General features: G+C 44.3%; 2 non-coding genes across 2 annotated transcripts; both read left to right on the plus strand.

Annotated features, from left to right (window-relative positions):
- The first annotated feature begins 268 nt into the window (after window positions 1–268).
- Window positions 269–341, plus strand: TRNAV-UAC (transfer RNA valine (anticodon UAC)). Its single transcript has one exon. It is a non-coding gene; the product is annotated as a tRNA-Val (tRNA).
- Window positions 342–2,629: 2,288 nt separating this feature from the next.
- On the plus strand, window positions 2,630–2,702 carry TRNAV-UAC (transfer RNA valine (anticodon UAC)). The gene has a single exon. It is a non-coding gene; the product is annotated as a tRNA-Val (tRNA).
- Window positions 2,703–21,693: the final 18,991 nt, after the last annotated feature.

The following is a 21,693-nucleotide window of genomic DNA, read 5'->3' on the forward strand; positions in this document are numbered from 1 at the left end:
ACAAGGGCTCATGCTGGCCTCTGTGGTCTTGTGCAGGTTCTTACAGGCTCGTACAGGCCTCTGTGGCTTCATATGGGCTCAAACTGGCTTATGAGGGCCTCTACAGGCTTGTGTAGGTTTGTATGCACTCGCACAGGTTCACAGAGGCTTGTGCAGGCCTATGTGGGGATGTACAGGCTCGCATGGGCTCAAGCAGGTCTTTATTAGCTTATATGGGCTTAAGCGGGCTCATGTGGGCTCATGTGGGTCCCCTGTATGCCCATATAGTGGTTCCATAGTGTAGTGGTTATCACATCTGCTTTACACGCAGAAGGTCCTGGGTTCGAGCCCCAGTGGAACCAATGCCAGGAAACCTTTGGGAGGTTGGACTAGGTGATCTCCAGAGGTCCCTCTGTGATGGTGTTCTATTCTTGATCATATTTTCCCCAGTTTTCCTCTTGCTACCAATGTATTTGAGAAAGCTCTTGACATCCCTTGCCAGAAACGGGCCTTAGCCTTTCTCATTGCATCCCTGCATACTCTGACAACATTCTTATATCCCTCGCAGCTAACAGAGGTAGTGAGCAGATGCAGCAGTTTGTGCAGCATTCTCTGGGCTCTGCTTAGAATACTTGGGGACCTTGTTGGATGTTGTGGGGCCTTCTGCTGAATTCTGTAGAGCTAGGGAACTAGAGGGTCATTCTGCCAACAGGTAAGGGGAGCTAGGAAAGGGCAACTACAGGAGGCATTAACTTTTCCTCTAGGTAGAGGTAGCTACTGCTACTAAGCTGTCTTGGTTGCCCCTGATTAGAGGGAATTGGGGCCTTTGACCCAGGTGGCCTTTGATTAGGGTGGGTCAAGCACCCTCTGAGTCAGTGCTAGGGAGAGGCCTATATAAGGGCCAGGTCTGCAGTGCAGTTAATAAAGGCAATGAGTAGATGCAACAGTTAGTGCAGGAGGTATCTTTGTTTCTGATCTTAGTAGTGCTCACTTTAACAAACATGGTCATGACATGCAACAAAGCACGTTTGCCTGTAGCTGTAGGAGTTGCTATATCACTTGTGTCAGAAGCTTTGACCCAGACAGACCATCTGACAGCAGATGCAGCTCTACAGGTCTCAGGCTGCAGGGAATGCTTGGGGCCTCTCCAGAAGGCATGGACTGATAGTCAGTTCTCATGAAGAAGGTGTGCTGTTGTTGATGAATTGTGTCGTCAGGTAAAGGAGTTATGGGAGGAAGTTGGCAGACTGTGAAGCATCTGCAAAAATGAGCAAGAGGTAGACAGGGTGTTCTTGGAGACCGTACTGTTCCAGGAGTTCCAATCCTCTGCAGCAGAGGAGTTGCTGGAGGGCTCTGTGCTGAGTGAAACAGTACATCACAACACTATAGGAGAAGGCCGGAAACTGGTCACTTCTTGCGGAGGAGAAAGGCCCTTACTCTTCCTGAAGACTTGCATTTGCAGTTGAAGAACTGGTTGAGTGCCCTCCTGGATGACGAAGAGCTGGACATGGCTTCAAGGGAAGCATCTGGGCCAACACACTCTGTGCCTTGCAGAAACACTCGGAAGAGGTGATAAGTGATTGTTGTGGGGGACTCCATGCTGCAGGGGCCAGAGGCACCTATCTGCTGACCGGACCTCTTGTTAGAGAGGTTTGCTGCCTGCCAGGGGCTTGTATATGAGATGTCATTGAAAGACAGCCAAGGTTTGCCCACGTGTCAGACTATTACCCTCTACTGCTCTTTCACATGGACGCTAATGATATCAAGGGCAAACTGGGAATGATGAAACAGGACTTCATAGCTCTGGGGATGGTGGTCAAGGGCCTGGGAGCCCACATGATCTCCTTTTCAATCCTGCCAGTGAGGGAAAAGGGTAGGAGAAGGAGCAGATGGATTTTCCAAGTTAACAGCTGGCTCTGCTATTCATGTTGGCAACTGGGTTTTGGTTTCTATGATCATGGGACCTTATTTGAAAATCAGCAACTGATGGGGTTAGTTAGTTAGGCTCCTGTGGGCCTATCAGGCACCTACAGTCTTGTATGGGCTTCTATGGGCTTGTACTGGCTTGTGCAGGCCTCTGTGGGCTTGTAAGGGATTGTGTGGGGCTCTGTAGGCTCGTACAGGCTTACACAAGCTCATGTAGGTCTTTTAAGGGGTTTTATAGGCTTGTGTGGGCTTGCACGGGCTTGTGTAGGTCTTTACAGGCTCATATGGGCTTGTGTGGGCCTGTGCAGGTTGCTACGGACCCGTACAGGCTTGTGTGGGCCTCTTCAGGCCTGTACAATCTCATGTGGGGCTCTATGGGCTCATATGGGCTCTTGCAGGGGCCTCTTCAGGTGCTTCTTTATTCCCGTATAGCCTCGTGCAGGCCTTTGCAGGTTTGTATAGGCTCACAAGGGCTCATGCTGGCCTCTGTGGTCTTGTACAGGTTCTTACAGGCTCGTACAGGCCTCTGTGGCTTCATATGGGCTCAAACTGGCTTATGAGGGCCTCTACAGGCTTGTATAGGTTTGTATGCACTCGCACAGGTTCACAGAGGCTTGTGCAGGCCTATGTGGGGATGTACAGGCTCGCATGGGCTCAAGTTGGTCTTTATTCGCTTGTATGGGTTTAAGTGGGCTCATGTGGGTCCCCTGTATGCCCATATAGTGGTTCCATAGTGTAGTGGTTATCACATCTGCTTTACACGCAGAAGGTCCTGGGTTCGAGCCCCAGTGGAACCAATGCCAGGAAACCTTTGGGAGGTTGGACTAGATGATCTCCAGAGGTCCCAGGCCCATAAGGGATTGTGTGGGGCTCTGGAAACTCATATGACCTCATAGAGGCTTGCAGGGTTTTGTGTAGGTCTTGTATGGGCTTGTGTACATCCGTACAGGCTTGTGTGATCTTGTACAAGCTTCTACGGGCCTGAACAATCTTAGACAGGCCTCTTCAGGCACTTCTACAGGCCAGTACAGGCTTATGCAGGCCTCTGCAGGTTCATACAAGCTCACAAGTGCTCATGCTGGCCTCTGAGGCCATGTGTGGGCTCGTATGGACTTGTACAGGCCTTTATGGTTTCATATGGGCTTGAAATGGTTCATGAGGACAGACTTGTACAGGCTTGTGCAGGCCTATATGGGGATGTATAGGCTCATATGGGCTCAAGTAGATCTTTACAGGCTTGTATGGGCTTAAGCAGGCTCATGTGGGCTCTTATGAGCCTGTATTGGCTCACACGGGTCTCTGTGGGCTTGTACAGGCTTGCATGGGTTTGTTCAGGCCTCTACAGTCTCGTACGGGCTTGCATGGGTGTGTGGGGGCCTGTATGGGCTCCTGTAGGACTCCGTGGGCTCTTACTGGTTCATGTGGGCCTGTATGGGCTCTTGTGGGATTCCATGGGTTTGTACAGTTCTCTGCAGGCTTGCACATGCCCATATGGGCTTGTGTGATCCTATACAGGCTTGTGCGGGGTCATATGAGGTTGTGAGGGTTTGTATAGGCTCATACAGTCCTCTACGGCTTTGTGCAGTCTTATCTGGGCTTGTGCAAGCCTCTATGGGCTTATAAGGTTTCCTGTGGGCTTGTGCGGTCCTCTACAGGCTTGTATGGTCCTTTATGAGCTTGTAGAAACTGGTATTGGCTTGTGCAGGTCTCTACAGTCTCCTGCTGGCTCATAGAGGTTTGTATGGCTTTGTACAAGCTTGCATAGGTTCCTAAGGCCCTCTGCAGAGTCATACAGGCTCATAGGCACTTGCACTGACCTGCACAGGCTTGTGTGGGCATGTAGGGGCCTCTGCAGTCTCATACAGTCTTCTCCAGGCTTGTACTGTCTTGTGTAAGCCTCTACAGGCTAGTAAGGGATTATGTGGGGCTCTATGGGCTTGCATGGGCTCGTTTAGGTCTTTACAGTCTTGTATGGGTTTGTGGGCTTGTACAGGCTGCTATGGGCCAGTACTAACTCTTGCAGGGCTCTATGGGCTCATGTGAGCCTCTACAAATTCATATGGGCTTGTGCGAGCCTCTGTGGCCTCATACAGGCTTGTACTGGCATCTGTGAATTCCTGTGGGCCTCTATGGGCTCTTGTGGGCCTCTTCAGGCCTATATGATCTCTTGCAGGGCTCTGCAGGATTGTATGGGCTAATTCGGGCCTCTGTGGGCTTGTACAGGCTTGTATGGTATTGTACAAGCCTCTGAAGCTTCTACAGGGTCTTGTGGGTTTCCATGGACCCATGTGGGCTTCTGTGGGCCTCTATGGGCTGGCACAGGCTCATGCTGACCTCTATGGTCTTGTGTGGGCCCAAGCAGGCTTGTATGGGCTCAAACAGGCTCGTGAGGGCATCTACAGAGTCATATGGGCTCATAGGCACTTGCACAGCCTTGTGCAAGCATATATGGGCATGTGTAGGCTTGCACAGGCATGGTTCTCTACGGGCTCACACAGGCTTGAACTGGCTTGTGGGGGCCATTACGGACTCATATGGGTTTCTGTAGGACTCTGTGGGCTTTTACTGGCTTGTATGGGCTTGTGTGGGCCTGTACAGGGTGCAGTGGGATTCTACGGGCTTGTATAGTTCTCTACGGACTTGTACAGGCCTGTATGGGCTTGTGTGGGCCTCTTTGAGCTTGTATGAGTTTGTATTGACTTATGCAGATCTCTTCAGATTCGCACTGGCTCATATAGGCCACTATGGCTTTGTGTGGGCTCGTATAGGCTCAGGAGGGCCTCTACAGGCTCATACGGTCCTCTACAAGCTTGTAAGACTGGTATTAGCTTGTTCCTTCCAGTATGGGTAGAGGCTCATACAGACTTAGGAGGGCCTCTACAGTGTTATACAGTCTCAAAGGCACTCATACTGACTCACACAGGCTTGTGTGGGCCTGTATGGGCACCTACAACCAGTACTGCTTCTGGCCACGCTCTCCATCACCCACTGTCAGCCAGCTGCCGGTACTGTACCCAGGAGCACTCCTGGTCAAATCAAGCAAAACTGGTGCAAAAATCTCTTGCAAGATACCACAGAAATTCCTCAAAACCAGAGTGGGAGATGCCACCAAAGGTGAGCAGGAAATTAAATGAAATATTTGCTTAAACTTCTCAGGACACCACAGAAGCTCTTCGAAAGCAGAGCAGGAGATGCTGCCAAAGGAGAGCAGGAAATTTGACAAAATCTGAGCCAAAAGATGCTCCCAAGGCACATGTGAAATGCCTCAAAAGCAGAGTGGGAGATGCTGCCAAAGGTGAGCAAGTATGTCAGATATATGCATGAAAACTTGTTCTCAAGACACTGTGTAAATTATTTGAATATCCAGCAAAATCCACGCTAAGAGTTCCTCCCAAAACCCTGTGGACATGCCTCAAAAGCAGAGTGAGAGATCCTGCCAAAGATGGGCCAGTAATTCAGCTAGATTTGCACAAAATGCTCCTCCCAAGATGTTGTCCCCAGTCTGGGTTCTGTTACCCGGTGTGCAAGCACCCAATAGACACAGAGGGTCGAGATATTTGTTTATTTCATTTCTGCACAGAGATGGGTGCTAGGTGGTAGATCACAAGCTAGCACACCTTCTCCCCATCTCATTCTTTATCTATACACACTTTTCAGGGAGTACGTCATACAAATTTTTCTATTGGTTACAATTTCATTACATCATGTTTTGCTCTGTGCTTGTGCTTTAACACTCCTGTTAATTACCATGAGAAATGGAGAAAAAGGTGGTAACATGATGATCATGTCATTTCCATCTCATTATTTATTTAGGGGTATATAGTTTAATATGTTAATAAGCCTTAATGAATTTAGTGTTACTCTGGGTTATTCTGCTGTCTTTGTCTTGTGTATCCCTCACAGTCTCCAAAGTGTTTTGGTTTTCTCAAGATTGTTTGGCTGGAGCTGGTTGTCCTTTGCAATACTGTTTTATGATATACTCTTCCCCCTTGTCCTTGAGTCTTGTTAACTCTTTGAGGGTTTCCACAGCATCACTCAACAAAGACACTGCAGCAAGTCCTTGAAAGTAGAGTGAGAGACGCTGTCCAAGGGGAGTGGGGAAACCCCTGAAATCTGTGCCAAATCTCCTCCTAAGAGACTGTGAAAATACCTCAAAAACAGTGGTCAATGCCGCACCAGGGCAGCCGGGAAATACGGCTACAATTGTGCAAAAAGCTCCTGCCAAGGCAACAAGGAAATTCCTCAAAAGCAGAGTGAGAGACACTGCCACAAACAAGTGGAAAACCCAGAAAAATCTACATTAAGAGCTCCTCCCTAGGTGTCCTGGAAATTCCTCAAAAGCGGAGCAGAGGACGGTGTAAGTGATGAGCCAGAAATCCGTCTAAATTTGCGAGAGCAGCTTGTATCGGTACTACGTGATACTTGATGGGAATGGTCTGTGTTGTAACTTTTGTATCTGTACTGTGTGATAATTCATGGGAATGGTCGGTGTTGTAACTTTTTGTATCTGTACTACCTGATACTTGGTGAGAATAGTCTAGTGTTGTAACTTTTTAGTGCCTAGAACAATACGGCTGTGTTAAGCGGGATACAAATAAGTAACTAACAAGGTCTTGGAAATCTGTGAGAAAGAGCAGCGGTTGGTTCCATATAGATTCATATGGTTTCCAGCCACAGAATCACCCTGAGAAGCAGTCAACATGAAGGTCAGAAGTTGAAGAATAATGCAATAGTGACCCCCAAAGTCAAATGTGGCCCCTGAAATAAGTCTGCACGCGTGCGCAGTATCACAGCCTGGCTATGCAACCAGGGCGGAGTTGGGCTAGACTCCCTGCACTTGCTGGCCCCAGGTGCCGGGACTCCCACCTACCGCAAGTAGTCGTAAATACCAGAGTTTTCCAAAGGAGGGAGAGGCTGCTACACAACAGAGGACCACGTTGCCTCCTCGGGGACGCCCGAAAAGATTGTGCCTGCCGACTCTCCCTCTCGCCATGCAGACGATCGGGACAAGCATTGAGGTGGTCCTTCTCAAGATTACCATCGGGTCGGTCTGTTTGTAAGTATCTACTAATAAACTGCTTCCTGCTGAAGAGTGTTTGTGTGTGTGTGTGTGTGAGTTTGTGCTGGCTGGCCAAACCGGATGTTTGGCCCCCGGGAATCTAACTAGAACACAGCTCATCCAGAAACACCACAGAAATTCCTCGAAAGCAGAGATCTGCCAAAGCTGAGCAGGAGATCAGGTGAAATAGCAGGAAACTTCTCTAAAGTCGAGTGTGAGACCCAGACCAAGGTGTGCATGATATCTCACAAAATCTGCAAGAAAAGTTCCTCACAAGACACTGCAGAAAGTCATGAAAGGCAGAGCAAGAGATGCTGCCACAGGCAAGCAGAATATCCAGCAAAATCTGTGCTAAGAGCTCCTCCCAAGACACTGTGGAAATTGCTTGAAATCAGAGCAGAAGATGCTGCCCAAGGGCAGTGGGAAAATCTGGCAAAATCCGCACTAACAGCTTTTCCAAAAACACTGTGGAAATTCCTCAGAAGCGAAGTGGGAGACATTGTCAAAGAGGAGCCAATTATCTGCTAAGTTTTCAAGAAAGCTCTCCCTAAGACATTGCGGTAATTCCTCAAAAGCAGAACGGGAGATGATGCCAAATGCAAGTGGGAACCTGTCTAAATCTGTGCAAAAAGCTCCTCCCAAGACACCACAGAAATTCCTTGAAAGCACAGCAGGAGACACCAACAAAGGTGAGCAGGAAATCTTGTGGAAAATGTGCCAGATCTCCTCCTAAGACACTGTGGAAAGGCCTTGAAAGCAGAGAAAGCTGAGCTGGAAATTCTGCTAAATCTGTGTGAAAAGCTCCTGCTAAGGCACTGTGGCAATTCCTCAAAAGCAGAGAAGGAGATGCTGCCAAAGGTGAGGAGGAAATCCAGCAAAATTGTGCAAGAAGCTTCTCTCAATGCACTATGGAAATTCCTCAAAAGTGGAGTGAGAGATCTCACTAAAGACAAGGGGAAAATTAGGAGAAATCTGCCCCAGAAGCTCCTGCCAAGGCACCACAGCAACTCCTAAAAAGCAGAGCATGAGATGCTGACAAATGCAAGCAGTAAATCCAGCATAATCTGTGCAAAAAGCTCCTCCAAGAACACTTAGGAAATTCCTTGAAAGAAGAGTGGGAGATGCCAACAAAGGCAAGCAGGAAACTTGGTGAAATCTGGGCAAAATGCACCAGCCAAGATGCTGTGGTAATTCCTCAAAAGCAGAGCAGAAGACACTGCCAAAGATGAGCCAGAAAAATGGCTTAATTTGCACAAAAAACCCTCGCAATACACTGTAGAAATTCATCAAAAACGGAGCATGAGATGCCTATAGAAGTGAGTAGGATATTTGATGAAATCTGTGCCAAAAGCTCCTCTCAAGACACCGTGGTAATTCCTTGAAAACAGAACGCGATACGCTGCCGAAGGTGAGGCTGGAAACTGTGCTAGAATGGCATGAAAAGCTCTTCCCAAGACATTGCATAATTTTTTTGAAATCAGAGCAGGAAACACCGTCTAAAGGGAGTGGGGAAATCTGGTGAAAGCTGTGCTAAGAACTTCTCCCAACACACCACAGAAATCCCTCAAAAGGGGAGCAGCAGACACTACCAAAGAGGAGCTAGGAATCCATCTAAATTTATGAGAAAACCTCCTGCAAAGGCACCATAGCAATTCCTTGAAAACAGGAAAGGCTAGTGGGAAATTTGTTGAAATCTGCGTGGAATGTTCCTCCCTAGGCACTGCGAAAATTCCTTGAAAGCAGGGTGGGAAATGCCACCAAAGGCAAGAAGGAAAATAGGATAAATATGTGGGAAATGCTCTTCCCAAGACACTGAAAATTCCTTGAAAGTGGAGTGGGAGATGCAGACAAAGGTGAGCATGAAATTTGGTAAAGTTTGTGTGAAAAACTCCTCCCAAAGCACCACACCAATTCCTCAAAAACTGAGCTATAGACACTGCCAAATGCAAGTGGAAAATTTGGCAGAATCTGAGCAAAAAGCTCAGATTTCAAGACACTGTAGTAATTACTCCAAAGCAGAACAGGAGACACTGCCAAAGGCAAGTTGGAAAACCAGCTGAATTTGAGCAAAAACTTCCTCCCAAGACACTGTGAAAATGCCTCAAAACAGAGTGGGAGACACCATCAAAGGTGAGTAGGAAATTTGGCAAAATTGGCGCAAAAAACTCCAGCCAGGACACTGCAAAAATTCCTTGGAAGCAGAGCGGGAGATGCCACCAAAGTGAGGAGGAAAGTCAGTGAAATCTACACCAAAAGCTTCTCCCAAGGTACTGCTAAAATTCCCCGAAAGCAGAGCAGGAGACATCACCAAAGATCAGTGGGAAATATGGCAAAATCAGCATGAAAAACTCCTGCCAACACGCCGCAGAAATTCCTTGGAAGCAGAGCAGAAGATGCCCCCAAAGGCGAGCAAGAGGTTTGGTGAAATCTGTTTGAAAATCTCCTCCCAATGCACCGTGAAAATTCTTCAAAAGCACAGCAAGAGATATTGCCAAATGTGAACTGGAAATCTGGTGAAACCTGCATGAAAAGCTCCTTCCAAGGCACTGCAGAAATTTCTTGAAAGTGGGAGGTGCTGCCAAAGCCAAGTGGGAAATCCGATGAAAACTGTGCCAAAATCTCCTCCCAAGTAACTGTGGAAATTCCTCAAAAGCAGAGCAGGAGACACTGCCAAAGGCCAGCGGGAAATTCAGCAAAATCTCTGCAAAAAGCTCCTCCCAAGGCGTAGCGGAAATTCCTTGAAAACGAAGCAGGGAATTCCATGAAATGAAAGTGGTAAATTCTGCCATTGTGCATGCAAATCTTCTGTGAAGATAAAGCTAGATTCTTCTAAAGCAAAGTGGGTATTTCCATGAAAGTAGAGTGAGAAGTTTTTGACATCTATGTAAAGAGGCCATCCGAAGATGAAGTGAAATTTCCTGAAAAACAAAGCCAAGAATTCCATGAAAGTAAAGCAGTGTTGATTATTATTGATAGTCACAATTATTTTCTTATCTCACCAGGTATTTCTCATTTTTACTCTAGAGTTGATTTCTCTTTTGTACTCAGATGACTGTCAGCATTGATCTTCCTCATTATTTGATATCAATAGGTATTTGTAGTCAGAACACTTCAGAAAATCTGGCAAAGAGTCAGTCACTGGCAGAGTGCATGATAGCAGCTCTAAGGGGCCCTTAAGACACAACAAGTGAGTCCTGTCTAGGCATCCAACTCATGCGTTCAGCAGCCTCCCGTCGGCGATCCCTCCGCACGGCTCCTGGGGCTTCCTGCACAGTTTGGAGTGACAGTCCTCTATTAAACCTATCCTGTTTAACTCCTCATGAACCTTGGGACCAATTTTGCTCTCAGTAGGCCCTGATGACTATCAACACTAATTGCTCTCAATATTGAGAGGCTGTGAGGGGTATCAACTTCCACACATAATGCAACAGATCGACAGCTATAGATGTCAATACCTGTCGATAGGCATCCCCCTTGATCTTGACAGGCGTTGATGCCTATCAATTTCTGTATCTATCCTTAGGGATCAAGATTGACAGGTATCGATAGCCATCGTTAGCTATTAGTATTGATCTCTACTGATAGCAATTGATACGTCTCAATTTCGACTGCATCTCTAGCTTTTACTCTCAGACTGATGTTGCTCTCAGTAGGCACTAATGACTGTTGATGTCAATACCTCTTGATATCAACAGGCATTAATGCTCTTCAGTTTCAAAATCTATCAATAGGGATCCTTTTGGAAGGGGATCAATATCCCTTGATCTCGACAAGCATCTCTAGCTTTCACTCTTGAGCCCATTTTGCTCTCAGTAGGCATCCACAAATACGGACATCAATTCCTCAATTTCAAGAGGCATCAACGCCTGTTGATTTCCATCCCTGTTGAAGGCTGAATGTAGGAAGCACCCGACTGCCTCCTGAGAACAAGGCTACCTCGTAACAGGAATGGAGATGAAATAACTTGTTTAAAGCCAGTTGTCAGGAATAATAAGCCTGGGAATTACCCTAGGCCAGTATGTTAATTGCTGAACGACACACCTCTTTGATGTCATTCCTTCCCCATACCTTCCTGCCTAGGAACAAGCGTGTTAGACTACAGAAAGAGGAATAAATTCAGCACAATCTTTTGGATTTTGTTTGTATAAACCTGCCACATGTCTGTACCTGAGAAAAAGCAGTTCGCTTGCTTGTGCCTTGGAATGCTTTGTGAAGGAATTCTCTGAGTGACTGTAGTTTTATAGAAAATAATCTAGTACTTGTAGTCTGAAAGACATCTCTTCATATATTTAAGAAGAAGCCAAATAAGGGGGAAAATGAAGTAAGAAGCCTAAAGGAATGCTAAATGCATGTTTTATTTGTCAGTTTTCTTCAGGAAAAGAAGCCTTAAGAACTATATGCTCTATATGTTTGATATTAATTCGCTTTATGTGAGTTTGCACTGCAGCGTATATGTATTTATAGGGATGTATTCACACAACATCTTCACACAGGCTTCTGATTTAGAAGTCTAGTTTAGGAGCTCAGGCTCTCTTTGTATTCAGTGGAGCCTGATGTCTCCAAGTTATCCCCTGAAAGGACAAACCGTTCTCACTTGAGGGCAATTGCTGAAGAGAGGGATGCACGTCATCGGCAGATTGCAGCTGGACGTGCCCTGTTCCGCAGCGAACAGTGTGGCCAAGGTCCACCTCCTCGCCTCATCTTCTTGATGGTGGGAAGACAGAGATTGGGCACAGGAGTAACCCTGCCCTTACCTTGTTCAAAGAGCAGAGTACAGGCTACCTGGTACAAACCCAGGGCTGCACCACTCCCACTCGGAGACTGTGGCCTGGCACAGATACTGTGGGACTCCAGTCTCCCTCCTGGTACACCTGGTAACCACAGGCCACAACCAGAGCAGTGGTTGTGGGGTTCCTCAGCACAGGAGCGGTTAGGAAGCTGTCAAGACCACTTTTTCTTTCAGCTCAAAGTGCAGGGAAGTATTCCTTGCCTTGGTACTGGTTTGTTCTCACAGGCAGTGAACTTCTGAGGGGATCACTGCTTGCTTTGTCGGAGTTTTGAGTGTCTGAAGAAAACGATGATCTTCCTTGGCTGGATGTAACTGATGTATGTGCCTTACTGACTTGAGGAAAGTCATGGTATATAACCATGCCTGAGATGCCTTTTAATCACTGGAGAAGAAGGGAACTCCCTACCATGCACCTAGTCATGTATGTTTGTCTTCAGTTGACAGGGCACACAATAACAGCAAATGGAAAGTGCCTGTAAGCAAGTATGTGCTTACACTACCTACCATGACTGTTACCTTAGGGACGTACAGAGCTGGGCCTGTTTGTGAACGCCTGTGCCTGCAGAAGGGTAACTTTATAAAGTAGGGCCTGGAAGGGGCCTGTGAGCACCTGGCTTGTAAATTTGTCTTTAGCAAGGGCTCTTCCTGTCACTCCACACAAATTGCTGGTCTCTTGCTCAGTCTTTACCTCTTTGCAGTAAGAACGATTTTATTCTCAGGAGCTGACATTGCAAGATTGTTGTGAGGGGATGTGACTCAATGTTTGTACAATGCTTTGAAGATGAAGAGTGCTAAGTATTGTTATTTGAGATGGCAACAAAATATGTTGCAGTGCAGCTGTTCAAGTGCAGCTGTTCAAGCCAAATCCATTTTCAGTTAATCTTCCAAGCAGAAATTCAAAATCAAAGTAAAAAGCCTTGAGAACTGGAACTTTACAGCTTGATAGGAAAGTTGGAAAGATTTAAATGAGTTGTAAATAGTTGTAACTGTATTGTAATATAGCATGAACTGGAGCCCTCATCTACTCCTGGTTGCCAGTCAGCTTGGAACTGCGAATTAGGTCTCGTTCAGGGAAATCTTTTTTGCAGAAAACCAATTGGTCCATCTTGCATGGCATATTGTATAGACTGTTAGAAACCGTCTCTGCACTCTCATGTGCTTTTTCCACCTTTTGCTGCCTTTTTTCAATAATGCAAAACAGTGAAAGATGTGGAAAGCAAGTTGCCAAACACTACCACAGAGCACCTCAGAGGGAATTGCTTTCCCTTCCCCAAAAGTGCAGTCTCTGATACCGCCCCAGAGGGCTCTAGCCTGAGCAGGATAAGCCAAATTGTCTCCTAGCCCTGAGAGAGCAATGATTTGGGTGGTTTCAGGATCATATTCCAGTGCATTGCACTGTGCTGGCCCCCTCAGGATTTGCTCACTGTTCATTCATATGCATGTCCATTACAAGCACATCTTTCATTTGGATCAGGTTTATTAGTAAGCAGACAGCATTTACTAATAGTGTGATATAGAAGAATTTGCTCTGTGAATTTGTACTCCTTGTGATGACCCTTACCCTCTCTTGCCTCAATTTTGGGAACACAGAAATTGTCCTGAATCAGGCTAATAGTCGAATGTTCCAGAAACCACGGACAGGACAGTGGATCTAGAAAATCCATAAAGGACAGTTACACTTCAAAATTGTTGCTACCTAGTTACTGATGTTTTAAAATATGATGGAAAAATCTATTGTAAAAACCTGCTTAATGCAAGTCCTCTATAAAATGGGCCCAATAACACACTTACTTCCCTAGTTTGCAAAATACTTTTGGGTGCCAGAGGCATACTGCCTGTGGCTGTAAACTGCAATGCCTTGCTGAAATTAGCAAAGTTAAGCTATTTATACCTGCTGAAGGCCTGCCTCTTCTATGGAAGAGTCTGTATACATTGGATTTATATTTTCAATCTGATGTTCAAAAGCACTCCTACAAGTGGGTTATTTGTTAGTTACTCGTTCACATTGACTGCACTATTATTTGCTAGCTAAACCATACTGTTTGAATTCTGCTTTTCTGTGCAAAGTAGTACGTTTTCAGAGCCTATTTTTTGTTTTCCTAATAGTTTCGAAGTTACTTGTTACTAAAATATGACTCTCAGCAAACATTTTAGCAATTTAATTTGGCTTAAATTTACACTTGACTATTGAAGTTCCAAAATAGTTTTATGAGCAAATAAAAAACTGATGACTTAGAAGCCTTTCTTTTCATTACCTTTTAGTTACAGTAAACTATGTATACAAGTAACTGCCTTATATCAGCTTTATATTGCACTCTATTACAAATCATTGGAACAGCATGCCAGAATAGGTTGCAAATGGCATAACACTGTGTGCCAATTTTTGCAGGTACAAAGATCATTGAAAAGAATATCATGCTCATAAAAGCAGGAATAGAAAAAGTAACTAAATCTGAGATGCCTATATCACAAGCAGTAGAACAAAGGAAAATACACAAATTTTTTTTCTTCTCAGGAGCAAATTGAGGCAACATGATTCTGCTTGCTGAAATACTCTATTCGACTGTATTCCAAGTAAAATTTTTATTTCCTTTAAAGCCATGTTTGCTATGACAAAAATGCTTCTTTGCATAAATCTTTTTACTCACCTTTGGAAAGCTGCTCTCTGAAAATCAATTAGTTAGCTGTCACAAAAAATGAGTATCATATATTCACAAATACTTAGCAGACAGAATAGTGTTGAAACACCTGTAGCGAACATGAAATACTTTAGGTCTGGCTATACTAAAAGTACAACACAAGACTAGTTTTTTTTCCTTCTGGAGAGAAAACTATATAATTTGGCAGATGCTTATATTTTATCCTGAAGTGTAAATGTCATGTTGCAATTTAAAAACATATCCTAGATTTCTTACGAGGCATCTTGGGCTGCCTTAAAAATAAAAGCATGGAATACAGTGGCACACACAGGACTTGTTTTTCAATTACTCTTCTCCAAGGTGCTGCTACTGCCACAGGTGTGTTTGGCACAACACAGAGTGCTTGTCCCAAAGGGCTGCTCTTGCATTCTGTCTGTGCTCTAAGTGCAGAACTCCTTGGAGGACACTTAGCAGGACTAAGCCCTGAATTGCGTGCTGTGAGGAAGGCCCTCCAGAGAATGGTAAGAAGACAAAAGAGGAAAGGTCTATGGACTTGCTAGGGTGGGTCTCCTACATTCTACCTTTGGTTTTCTGTCTCAATCACTGTGAAATAAATAAATAAACAAAAATGAGGGTTAGTTTAAGGGAAACAAGGCTGTTTCATGTTTTGTATCCATGCTGTGGTATGACAGAGCAGACAGCTTTCTCTCTAACCCATGTGCTGACACTCCCTGGGCAGCACGTTCACCATTCCCAGACTGACCACGGTCACCTGTGTTCCCAGCTAGGCTGGAGAAGGTGAGTGAGAATGGGAAGTTGCTCTCAGCATTAGCACTACAAACTGCAAGACCTCTGTATGGCCTTACCAGCAGAGATGATTTTTAAGCCACTGGGTTCTGTGCTATGGGTTTGTTCCACATGCAGACTTATGTCGATGGAGATAGTCTATAGCCAGAGGGGAAAATTCAGGTGCAAAACACTAGAGGAATTAGCTGGGATTTTCTGTTTTTCCCTGAACTTTGCAAAATCTTGTGGTTTCACCTGTGAGTATAGCAATCAGCTTGGGGAAAATGGTCAATGCTTACTAGATATTTCATAAAATCTTTATACATTTTTTCATGTAATTATCTTGACAATCTGACTTTTCAAGTGCTGTATGAAATACATTTGGAAATTCATGAGACCTGGTTCCATGTGGTGCAGCTTCTCATGCCCACTTAATAGAGACCTCCCCCACCACCAACACTGCCTGAAAAGTTTTGATGGAAAATAAGACACTGCTGGGTGTCACATGTTATTCCTTTCTGTCAGCAGTGTCTTGGGGGTCAGCTGTGTGTGATTGTACATTTTAAATCAGGCAGGGCATGTTGAGGTGTATAGGGTTTTTAAGCTTGCTTTTCCTTGTAAGGCTAATGGAGTTATTTAACCCCACAAGCATGCATGAGCCTGAATGCACCTTTGCTAGCTGTCTTTGGCAGAGATGCTTATGTAGATACTGTGGCACAGGATTTATAGAATGAATTGTCCAATTCTACAGAAACCTAGCTACTATACTTTGTAAAATACAGCCCTTTTCGGGACATATTTTCTTTCTTCCTTCCTGTTAGGAAGGTGACACATGGGTGTGAAGGATGTTCCCAATGGCATTTCTATACATAAATGCTTTTAGATGGGATGGGACAGCTACAGTACATAGAAAATCTGGCTTTCTTGGCACTTATTTTCTCAGCTGCATTCAAGGTTAACAACTGTAATCAGATTGACAGTGGAACTTTCAGAAAACATGCCTAAATTTTCTTCAGCAGAGTTTTACAGCACTGAGAGACTCCGATTTTATTTTTTATTTTAATTTGATTGTATTTGAATATGCTTCTTTGACTGTATGTATATGAAAGAGAAAGAAAGAGGAAGACCTCATGGAAGATTTTACAGTAATGACACTAATGGTTTGAACAGCAAACTGGGAGTTAGGACTTTTGTCCTTTTCCTGCCTCAGTCATGGCTCACTCTGTAGTTTAAGGCAATTTACTTACGCTTTCTGTGCCCAATTTCTCAGAGATTACCATCTTAAAAGTAAGTCTAGTAACATTGACTCACAGTGATGCTAAAGCAAGGAGTCAAAGTATCAGTTCTGCTCTGAGCTCCCTCTCTAAGGCTGACATGGGCTGTTCCTGTTCAGATTTTACAAGTATCTGCTTCAGGTTTCCACCTACAGCTATGTCTGAGGCTTCTTCCTCCATCAGACATTATTGTAAGCCTTAATTTGTACTTTTAAGAAACACTTCAGATATCCTTAAATTACCAGCCTTATATAGGCATAAACTCATTCAGTCTTTAAAATGCTGTTAGTAACACTTGCACGCATATACAGTGACCTGTGGTGTAAAAAGAGGAAACCCTGTAAAATGGCAGTGATTTTAGCAGGCATACGATGTATGGCAGCATGTTTTCAGTCACTAGTTTCACAGAATAAGTGAACTCTTTTTCAAAGCAAGCTGGGCACAACACAGACCAGTGCCTATGGGGTATCTGTAGGAATCACTGTCCTCAGTGGAGATTCCCTCTGCCAGTTTCACTGCATGAAGCCGGGCCCTAAGAAAGGAAATCCGAGGCAGGTTCGAAGGCTATCGCACTGTTTCGCACCATTTGCCCTTTGGGAAATCCAAGGAGAGGTTAAGCAGCACCACCTGAGGTGAAGTCCCTTTACTCTGTGGAGATCAAGGTGACAGGGAAAAGACTCAGGCAGCCTGGGAGACTGGCTACATAGAGATATGCAGGAAGATGGCTCAACCTCTCACAGAGCGTAGTTTACTCTTAAATTCAAGAATTCCTCTGGAAATTCTGCTTCAGTCTGCTTCCTCCCGAGGCTTTTCGCCGAAGGGAAGCGAGCAGCCAGGCTGCCGGTGCGGCACAGAGGCGGCCCGGGTCAGGCAGCTGCCGCGGCCCTGAAGCGCGGCGACCGTTAGGCGGCCGTTGCGCGCCGGCTGTTGCCCGGCGGCCGTTAGGCGGCGCGCAACGGCCGCGTAACGGCTGTTGTGCAGGCGCCGCGTGCCGGCGGAGCGCGGTGCCGGGAGCGCCGCTGCGCGGGGAGTTGCGGCGCGGCGCAGCCGGAGGAGTCGCCTCATTTCCAGCAGGTGCAGCCGGCGTGGATTGCACGCATTAAATGTTCATGTCCGGACTTTGATCTCGAGAGTGATGTGAGAGACTGCATCGGGCTCGGTGCCAGGGAAGATGCGTTTCCTGGCGCTGGGTTCTCTGAAAGCGTGGGTGTTCACTGGCACGCCTGGGCTCCTTCGTGTGCCTGGGCAGGGGTTTGAAAGAGTCGGAGCTGTCCCCAACCTCCACCATCATTTTATGACATATATATATATATATGAATGTTAGTCGTGAGGAAATAAGGATTAAAGGAGATACTAATGTGAATACTTTTCAGTCAAGGGGGCTAGTTAGGACAGGTTTATGGTATTTTGAAGTTTGGGTCATCTGAATATTGCTGTATTATATAGCAGGCACGTTTTCCCCCTGCATGTATTTTAAGTTTCTTAAAGGGAGAGCCTACTTCTAGGCCTCGAATGAAAATTTTAGCTGTCTGATGTCCTGTTTGCTGCAGAGAGTCTCTCTGAAATGGGATGCTCACTCATCTTCTATTATCTTCAATTGAGTTCATACAGGCAGTGATTTACTTTCAGGGAGCCTGCTTTCCATTAGTAGCTTCAATGTTATCCCAGGTTTTCTCATAGAGGGCAGAACTTTCAGTACTCAAAGTGTTTGTCTCATATCTATGGTGCTAGAAGTTACATTTTTTTGAGCTCTTTCCAGTGGGAATATGCTTTTCCGAACCTGGGGAGAAAGGTCTGGGCTCACTCCCCCCTACCTTGTGGGCACAGCTGGCCCGAGTCAGGTACCCCATGAGCCTGCTATCCCAGAGGGCTCTCCTAAAAGCTGAGCAATCTTCTGTAAGAACCTTCTCCCGTTGAGTGCACAGGGTGCCTGCTCTAGGCTAGCTCAGGTAGGTAGCCAGAAACTCAATAAGATGAATCTGAGTCAACATTTCTAGTCAAAACTAGGAACAGAGAAAGTATTATTTAGGCTGAATTTCACTTAAGTAGATAAAAACCAGAGAAGAATGTAGCTCTTGGCTCATTGGTACAATCACATTTTATTTGCTATTTGTTCTTTTTTTCTGATTTCTGACATTTCAGTGTTCATCTGATTTATTTTTGAAAATTTCAAGGAACAAGCACTTTTTTAAAAAGAATGTTCGCTAAGTAACAAATCCTTCTTTAAGTTTGCTAGGCTGCCTAAGTGCAGCTTTTCACTTCAGAAAAACTTGAAAAGCTTTTCTGCTTTTCAATGGTTTTGATCTTTCTGCTTCTCACGCAGTACCTCTCATGGGCAGATGGGGCTGCTATGCTATGCAATTATTTATTTCTTTTCTGAAGCAGTATTAAAAGGACAGTGTCCTACTTCCTAAATATTCCCAGATAGATCTCTGTTGTTTCCTAGTACATCCTTAGGCTGCCTCACTCGATGTGTATGACAGTTTTGGGAAAATAGTACCATATCCTATCCAGCAGGCAACTAGTTTTTAGCCAATGCTCCTTGCAACATGCAAGCTGAAGGCTGCAGCTTTTTATTTCCCTGTGTTTGTAAGGTTACTAAATGAGGACATCCCTAGAAAAGCATGATGATATGAATTAACTTTGGAAATTAGGCCTATAGAAGTGAAAAGCACTTGAAGTACTATAGGGAAGTGTGTCGCTCCTGTTGTTGAAGGAGTTGCAATATTCTATAGCTCCTTTATTGTTGTTGTTATTAACAGGCCCAATTTGTAGTTTGGCAGTGTTACCCTCAGAGTACCTACTTTCAGCTTTAGTAGGGCAAAGTTTTGCCAACTTTGTTTCTGATGCAGTCCTTGCTATAGTCACCCTTGCTTCCTCCTTCTAGACTGGATTACTATGAAGTGTAATAACATAGAACTATTTACCCTTTAAGATTACTCAATACCTTTATGTAAAGCTGAAGGTGGCTGCCAATTTTATAGGCTGATATTAGCACTCTGTACCAATGCTCCACACTGAGCACTGTCATTTTGCCGCCGTGTGGATGTCAAAGCATTGGTTCCTGTTTAGATAGCACTGAGCTGCCTGAATGCTGACTGCCTCAGGGACTGCCTTTCCTCTATTCTGCCAAAATGCTTTTGCCTGCCTGAGATGCTCCTGCTGTTTTTTTTTTTTTCTTTTTTTTTTCCCTATAGCATTAAGTTTGGAGCTGTTAGTGTAGAACATTGTCAGCTGAAATCCTGGGCTCTGCAACGGGCTCCCAGCTTTGTAGTCTGGCCTTTATCTTAGCATAAGCAAACCCTTATTTATCCTGTTTTACAAATACAGCTTTTACAGCAGTCATCAGATTTCCAGCTAATAAAGAATTCCCAAAAATAAACAATAAATGGCAGCAAAGCATATCCTTGAAGTCGATTTTGGGTACAAAGAAAGTCTGAACGTGTTTGCCTTTTTGCGTAGTAATGAGGGGAAAAGATCAGAATCAGCTTTCAGGGTTAAAAATATATCTCCTTGTCATATGTATAAGAATTGGTACAGGATGATGATGTGTAATGTCATGAGGAACTGCTCACCTGACACTATCTGTGGGTGAATATCACTACAGAGAAAATCACTGTCTCCAGGAAAAACTATTTTGTTCCAACCCTTATAAATCTGAAAGAAAATCAAGTAGTTCAGTGCAGTGTATTGTCCTGAGAAAGTGCATCTAGTTACAGCAGACCAAAATGTTTTTTCTCCAAGGGAACAAATTGAATGAACTATATTATTCTTTAGATAATGGACAGAAACCTTATTTGTTCTGAAAACTTTATGCTCTTTCGTAAGCACTAATAATAGTGGGGGAAGGTGGGTGGGAGAGTGGGTGGGTAGAAATGATAAAAGGAAAAGCAAAATGGGATAGCTGTGAAGCTGTAATTTCTTATGAAATGCTTCTCCATATGATACCTCTTACCTTTAGAATATTTTTATAAAAGATTTGCATTTCCTGAAGTCTGCAAGTTTTTACTGCTTTTTATAAGTATAGCATTTCTGAAAGGCAATGAGAATAAGAGGGCTTAGGAAAGCCTTTATTAATCAGATGACATATGGTACTGCTAGAAGCAGTGGAAATTTCCTTATGCTCTGGGCCAGTGTCCGAATCTTGTCTGAAGCCCATGTCCCTCTTAGGCTCAGAGCATCATTCCTCTCTGCTGCTTGTTTATTCTCCATCGCTCCCAAGCCTACTGATAAGAGTGACAAATTTGATTTATCTTTTAATATGGTTGGTTCCTATGCTTTAAAAATTGCATGGTTTTCCATCATTACCTGCCTCACCTGCCACAAGCAACCATCAGATAGTAAAAACAGTGGACACTGTGCATATGAATGGATTTGCATGGATCCCTAGGGTTGGGTTCCACATCAGACCGCAAGGGCCTCTGTCCTTCCATTTTGCCTTTTGTCTGGAAAATTTAGTCATTAAAACTGATTCTATATTGTAACAGGCAAATGTTTCATCTTTCAGAATTTTGTCTCAGTGCTAACATTTTAAATCACTTCTTTAAAAAAATTTGATAATAGTCTCTCCATGGTGAATTGTAAATAATGACAATAGATTCTCTTTTATTTCAACCTCTTTGCTTCACTATTTCTATTACAAAATCTTCTTCATAGGCAGTAATAAGAGTTTAGGAGTATGGTTAAATGGACTGTCCTGCCAGTGAGACTTACCAATGAGAATTTCTATTCAGGATCCAGCAAACTTCATTAACAATGAATAAGCACAGTTCACCACACAGTGTATAGAAATGCCTTCATAAAGTGATCAGCTGCATTTTGATCAGAACTTGTCTTCATAGTGATACAGATATTTTTCCATGTCTGAAAATACAGTGTAATGAAGTCTCGCTATGTGGATCTCATCAGAAACACTCTCTGTAATTTAAAGAAATATTCCATTTTAAAGGTTTAAAAAAATAAATTAGCACAGGAATGAATGTTTGCAGAATGAACATTTCTGACTATTAGTCAGAGACAAAAGATATAATGAGCAAGATTAAAATCAGTATTAGGCATTCATGTTAGAAGTTTGTGAGTATTTTATTAATTCATGTGGAAAAATCTAATTGATGATTGCATTGTTGGAGCTTTATTCAGCATGACTTGCATAAATCTCTGTTGGTGTTCATTAGTATGCTTCCCTTTCTTTTTCACCTAAACCTGTATACTTGAGGCATTAGATTTATATTTATTTATGCC

The sequence above is a fragment of the Rhea pennata genome, chromosome 3 (genome assembly GCF_028389875.1).
Source record: "Rhea pennata isolate bPtePen1 chromosome 3, bPtePen1.pri, whole genome shotgun sequence".
NCBI lineage: Eukaryota > Metazoa > Chordata > Aves > Rheiformes > Rheidae > Rhea > Rhea pennata.